Raw genomic sequence first — 7,196 nt, 5'->3', positions numbered from 1 at the left:
TATGCTTCTATGTGTTTGACTATTTTAGACATCTCATACAAGTGGATTCATGCAGTATTTGTCTTTCTGTGACTGGCTTATTTCACTTTGTACAACGTCTGGGAAGTCCAGTGTAGACCTCAAAGGAGTCTAACCACTACTGCAAAACTGAGCTGAGGCTGAATTACCCTAGGAACACTACCAGGCCCTGACCTAGAAGAAAATAAACTACAACTTATACCAGACAGAGTCATCTTTAAATGACAGAAGGTCCAAAGATCTCCAGTCAGTGAAGGGATATCCTGGTCCTTGACACCAAAGGGCCCAAAGTATGATGTGATACAAAGACTCATTATGGCTCTAAGAACCACAACTAGCCCTAAAGCCAAGAGATCCCAAGTCTTACTTCACCCCCAAACTTGAGAGGCAAACTCAATGAGAGAAGCAGAAGGAGGGAAAGCCTCTGAGAAGCACTTTTATCCAAAAGAAACTGAGTGATACTAAAAGGTACTATTTAAACTACAGGATCAGACATGAGATAAACAGATTGGACATGTAGGTTATTTTTTTCCTTGCCAACCAGCTTGAGAGGAAGGCTGATTAATTACAGACAAATCAAGAAATTACATTTTCTCTGCACATCTGATTTAACTTGTGAGTTAAATATTTGCTATCCTGCTACACTGGCTAATGAATTAAAATTAAAAGAAAATCTAAAAAGAAAACCATGTAAAAATTTTATTGCATTTCAAATTTAGTTAATTGGAAAATATTTGTATTATCCAAACATGCATATATATATTTACATCCACTTATCCTGAAAGAATCAATTATGATAAGTAAAAAGCACTTTATCTTGGCAGTTGGCAGAGATATGAATTGGATATTCTCTAAGCTTTATAATAATATACTTCATAGGCTGAATAACACATTATACATATAATAGTTTAATTTACCTCAAAGATCTAAATATATCTTTAAAAAATGTATCATTATCGGAAAGTTGCCTTCCTTTTTATGAAACTGATGGCATCACAGAAGGCGGCAAATCACTACATATTTTTAACAGTGACAGAAGTCACATGCCATTTTCCACACTTAAGCTTCCTGCCTCTTCTGCATGTTATTACTTTGTGCCCAAGATGGAAGTTTATTGGAAAAAAAAATTCAATAAATATTAAAGAAGGGACGTCTTCTCACGTAAGGGGGGAGGGGAGCGACTTTTGTAACCGCTTGTGTATAAGGGAGTATTTTATTCATTTCTTACTGTCCCTCTCCAGGGTGGCGCGCAGCGTCATTTCACAATTTCTTGCAGCCCTCCTCTGTCCCTCTGCCTGCATGCATATGTTTGACTGAGATGCGCCTCTCTGGGCTTTGGGGAACACGTGGAGCAGCTAAGCCTCCCTGATGAGGGAGGGTTGCCGTTTCTGAGAGGAGCCTCGGCTGGTGGGTTGCTGTTGCGGCTGCTAAAAGCCGGAGAGCGGCTGGGAAGCGGTGCAGAGGCTCAGCGCAGGGGTGCTATGGGGCCAACAGCCCGGTGCTCCCTCCCTCGCTGCCGCTGCCGCTGACTCTGACCACAGTAGATTGTAATTCAATAGAATTCAAAATCTTCAGCGGCCTGGAGCAGCCAGGCAGCGGGCCCAGAGGCCCTTTCAAATCAGGGTTTTTACAGTTATTTTAATCCACGGGAGATGCCAGCATTTCTCCGCCTCACAAAGACAAGTAAAACCGTACAGAGGCTGGTTAAGATACAAAGTCTCGAGGAGGACGTTGAGCCAGATTCTCTTGGGGGAAAAAAGTGAGAGTAAATCCAAGTGTATTGTTCACTGTGCTAATCTGCCGTCTCTTTTCAATTCGCAGGGACAGATTCAGGTAGGAATGACACAATAAATAAATGATGGGAGAAAGTATATGCAAACACACACCATTTTGTGCAACAAGCCTGCGGCGCGCACGCTGCAGATCATATGACTCTTACTCAACTGAGTGAATATTATTAAAGTCACTTGCTCTTCCTGTTGGAATAAGTTGGGCACTAAAGTGATGGTTACGATGATTTGGTTCTGGCAGGGCATCCCGACTCAGCTCGGCACTAGCTCTACTCAGGGATGCTGAGGAGTGGTAAGTGCTACATGGCCCAAGAAGAGGCTTTGTTCTGACACCGGCCTCTGATTATCCTGGCCTTTTGGTGGCCAGTGAACGATGCTCCCGTGAGCCTGTGTCCCGTATTAGCCTCAACCTGCATCCCGACCTTGAATGTTTACTTTGTATCCGGATCCTGATATTTTTGACTCCACCAGCTTATTTAACCCCAAGTCTCCGTCAGCACCTTTGCTTGTCAGCTTTATTGGATGTCTTAAATTATAGACTGCATCCTGATGCCTTTGCAGTTCAGCTGGAAGGGTTTATGCCTAATCGCCCTCCCTGAACAAAACACGAAAAACATTAGGAACATATTTAAAAAGTTGGAATTATTTAACACTCCCCTCCTAGGCCCACACTGTACAGAAATATTTTGGTTTTTATAGTTGGCTCCAAGAGGCAATTTTCTAACAGATTTTTATAGCGGAGAAGAGAACCCAGCCTTTAAAGAATGCAAAGGTCAACAAAGCAAAATTTGCTCTATTTATGGTATGGGTGTGACATTTGGACCTCTTAGCAGCCAATATTCTTTTGGCTTTAGGAAAGAGTTCATTGCCACACCTGCTTGCTTTATTCTACATCAAATGGTGTTTAGTAAAGAGTTTTGGAAACAGAGACCTTCCATAGGCATTCATGCCAAGCTTATCACAATTCCGTGACGCTTGGCCAATAGTGTAATGAGAATGGATGACACCAGGATGCCAGGGCCCTTGATGTGTGGTGAACTGAAGGGCTATAATTGTATGTGAAATGGACAGAAGAAGTGCTTCAAGGGCACATTGGCACCTAACTTACAGTGGCAAAGCGGCCCTGTAGAGAGGTGGGAGTTCACAGCAATAAGCTTTGTATCCTGCTATGGATCAAACTGGAAAAGAGGAGAGGTTAGTGATTTGTAGACTGTGAGATTAATGTGACTCACAAACCATTTCAACTGTGGATGTCAGAGCTTCTTGGGAGGACCACTTGGGCATCCACAATCATTAGTTGCTTCCTCTGTGAATGGCACTAAGAAAGCACCAAGAGACACAAAGGAGAAATATAATACTTCTTCCCTCTAAAAAGCTTGCAGTCACATATGTATATGAAGTGGGAATAAACTTTAGCAAGGAATAAGTTGAGGACTCCAAATGGGTATCAGAGGAAAAGTTACTTCTGTCCAGTCTAGAGGCTCAGGACAGCCTTAAGAAGGTGTGGTTGGAGATATAACCTTGGAGGATCAATTTATATTGCAACACATACATTCTCGTAAACACAGAGAAAGTTGTGACCCAGGTAAAGCCTAGATGGAAAAAGAAGGTGGATTTTAGGGGCCCAACAAGTAAACCTTTTTTTTTCTTGCCCTCCCAAACTCAAATATATTGAGAGAAAAACATAGAAGTTAGACACTTGGGGAGATTATCATCTTTTTTTTTTTTTTTTTTTTAACCAACAGAAGCTCAATTCGAGGACCTGAGTGATGTGTGGCTGCACACATTTTAATAATTTACTGCTGACATAGGCAGACTTAGCGGCCCAACCACAGGCCACACTCCACAGAGACAGAGTCTTATCATATGGCAGAGAGCAGACAAGATGCACCTTGGCTGCAGGTAGGCAGCTATGAAAGAGAACCCAGAAGTACCATGCCACAGTGGCTTAGCACTTTCTACAAAGTTCATGAGTCAGAAAATCCATTTCTCCTCCCTTGGAAATATATTCTCTTCCCTATCCACCTGCCCAATATCATCTCCCAGAGTTTATTCTATTTTTTTTATTAAAGATTTTATTTATTTGAGAGAGAGAGAAAGAAAGAGCATGAGCAGGGGGAGGGGCAGAGGGAGAGGGAGAAGCAGGCTCCCCCTGAGCAGGGAGCTCAACTCAACCCCAGGACCCTGGGATCATGACCTGAGCTGAAGGCAGATGCTTAACCTACCGAGCCATCCAGGCACCCCGAATTTATTCTTTTTTTAATGGACTCCGTAAGTTGATTTCACTACAACTAACCAAATTAACAAACAATAACATTTATCTTTCTTTAAATCTGTGCATTTCTGTGATGCACTTTGAAGCTCTTTAGGCTCTGATGCAAGTGGGTTAGGAAAAAACTGAGAAGCACTGATATATAAATAATTCCCCAGGTGATTCCAATAAGCAGTAAAGCTTGGGATCTTTTGGTCTAGATGATTTCTAAAGATTTTGGAAACTATTGGTTTCTATGATTCTTGGAGCTAAAATTCCCTGTGGATGCCTGCTGAGTGTTTTTTTTTTTTTTCTCTTTCTCTGGATACTTATTTGATTAAGTTTCGTTTCTGGCCAGAGATTCTACATTTTGGAGAAGTATTTCCAACAAATGTAATGGCCCTTTGAAGATCAGAAACAGATGTGAGAAGAAAATATCTCAATCCCCAGAGGAGAGGGTGTTGGGAAATTATCAGTTTAGAGGGTACTTAACGTTAAGAGGGAGTGGGGGTGGGACTGTCTCTCTGATAGGCTTTTACAAATAGTTTAGGACGAAAGACTCTTGTCATTGAAAAACAATGTAATGAAGGGATGTGTAACAAATTGTTGAACAATGCAGTTTTCAGTTTTGTGGGATTTCTGTTTTGTGGGAACTCTAGCATGTTACATGTCTCTCTAGGTCCCACTTGTCTTACTAACTAAACGGATTAAATGAAACCATCTTTGCATGATTATAGTGCTAAATATAAAGCATATTTTTGACAAAATGTTAACTAAGTACCAGATTACACTTGATCTTAGCCAAAAGGCCGAGAAGCGATAATTAATTACCAGATTAAAATGTTGCAGTCCCTAAAACTAGTTTATAGCAGATGATCTGCCCGCATAGGTTAAATATGTTCTAGAAATAAATTAATTTGCATTTTAGTGTCAGCTTTCTTCTTTGTTTGCTACCAGCCTGTACACTAGATCTCTCTTGTTTTGTCCCCTACGCATTATTGTGTGCTCTCTTGGCTTCTAAGATGTGTCTCTTTCCTGGGTCTCTTCCTTTCCTCTAATATTTTCTTGTTCTTGTTTTTGGAACCGCTACTTTTGCCTGTCTTTACATATAATCGTGCCCCAAGTATATTTATAAGGTTCTCTTTTTAATGCCTTGTCTTTCCCTTTTATGCTCATTCCTTCAGAAATAGAATTACATAATAAAAGTTTATTGAGTCCTACGATATATGCCAGATAATGTGCAAGGCACTAGGAACAAGGTGGTCAAAGGCAAAGGCTCCAGCCTCTAAGACTTTAGCCTCTCACAAATTTGACAATCATTTATACTCAGTTCCCCTCCTCTGCAGTCCCAGCCCCAAATCATACCCTGAGCATCTCTGTTTGGAAGTCCTGTAGGCACTGCACACCGGATGTGGAAGAAACCAGAACTCATTATTTTTCCCTGTAACCCTACCCCTCTGTGTTCCCTTTCTCTATTAAATAGCATTATCTCAAACTTTCATATTAGCAAGTTTATCATCCTCTCCCTATCTACTCAGCTGCCACTTCTTGTTTATTTTTCCTCTGATATGTCTCTCAGATCCATTTTCTTCTCTCTCTTTCCACTGTCCTGGTAAAAGTCTCCGTTGGCTCTCACCAGCACAAGTAGAGTAGTCTCTTGTGTCCCTGCTTCCAGGTTATCACATGGCTCCTGAGTTGTCATTCTACTCACACTTTCCTGCATCTCATTCTCCTGCTTACTTTCAGTGCAGCCCATAATCGTTCCCCACATGTCCTAACTATTCTCCCGCCATTTTTACCCATGTGCTTGTGCCCTAGCAGCACCAGACTAGATGAATTCCCCCCACACTCCAATGTCTTGCATGCCTTGGTGCCTTGGTTGACTCCTGGGCCCAGGATTTCCTTCCTCTCCATCTTTGCTTGGTGAACTTCAACGTTTAAGGCTTAGATTCTTCTTTTGTGAAGACTCTTTATCTGTGAAGCTGTCTCCACATTCTTTGTTCATAATTCTCTTATAACACTTTTCACATGGTATTTTATATTCCTGGGTACTTCCATGTTTGGCACAGAGTAGATGATTTTCTTTTTCTTTTTTGGGTGGCTGGTCCCAAATAAGTAAAATGAAATTTGTCACACTTTTATATCTAAAGCTCTGTCTCTATGTGATCCATAATAATGTATTTTAGCAAAAGACTGGACTATTGAACAGTTGATATATTTAATTGTTGTAAATGCAATTGTGAAATGCAAGTTTTGACTTGTTGAGTTTACATTTAACTTGAAATTACATCTTACTACAAAGAGAGGATTCTTTTTTTTTTTTTTTTTGTACCTTTAGGCTTTTCTTTCTTAAAATACATTCTGTTAGAAGAGTTGCACCGGAAAAATTAAGATAGTCCAGTTTGCCTCACATAATTTCAGCAGATGGTTTGAAGAAACTGAAAGTACGCTGAGATCTTGCAAAGCATGGTTGCTTTAGATTCTAGGCCTACATTGTTCTCAGTATTGTACTTTGCACTTTAATGAAGAAAATACTGACTAGGGATATGATTTCCTTTTCTTCTCTCATTGGTTATTGGGAATATAAATGATAGGAAGGCATACAGTTAATTCCACTTATTCTATTAATATATTCATTCATAAGCTAGTTTTATAACCCATTATCACCATTTTTCATGGTAGGATTATTGAGTCCAGTTATTATGTGAAGTTTTGAGTTTTCTTTTACATTCCAGGTATTGTAGGGCGATGAGTGGGTTAGTTTATTATTGCGGCAGTCTGCTCTAGGAATACCTTCCTAGTAATCTGATTGTCTCCACAGGGTGGATTCTGCAGATACTCTCAACTCATTTACAGCTCAGGATGACATGAGAGCTGGGGGACAACAAAGATTTAGTAATGCTATTGGTGTGTTAGGCTGCATGTGGGTATTTTCCCAGATTCTTCTTGGATTTAATATTATTTCCAAGGGATTTTCTTTGGCAGTGTTTAATCTAAGAAAGAAGCATAGCAAAAGAAGACTTAGGATTCTCTTTTTCTAAACATTTAAATATAAAACCATTTAGTACAGTAGAAAGCAGCAATGAAAATTGGGGAAAGTGTTAAACTAACTCCAAACATTAACTGTTTTTAGTGGA

General features: G+C 40.2%; 1 pseudogene; it reads right to left on the bottom strand.

The window, feature by feature from the left end:
• Nucleotides 1–4,752: 4,752 nt before the first annotated feature.
• LOC118536056 (U2 spliceosomal RNA) lies at nucleotides 4,753–4,880 on the bottom strand (annotated as a pseudogene).
• Nucleotides 4,881–7,196: the final 2,316 nt, after the last annotated feature.

This window comes from Halichoerus grypus, chromosome 9, assembly GCF_964656455.1.
Source record: "Halichoerus grypus chromosome 9, mHalGry1.hap1.1, whole genome shotgun sequence".
Lineage (NCBI taxonomy): Eukaryota > Metazoa > Chordata > Mammalia > Carnivora > Phocidae > Halichoerus > Halichoerus grypus.
This window is presented reverse-complemented; position numbering and strand designations above follow the sequence as displayed.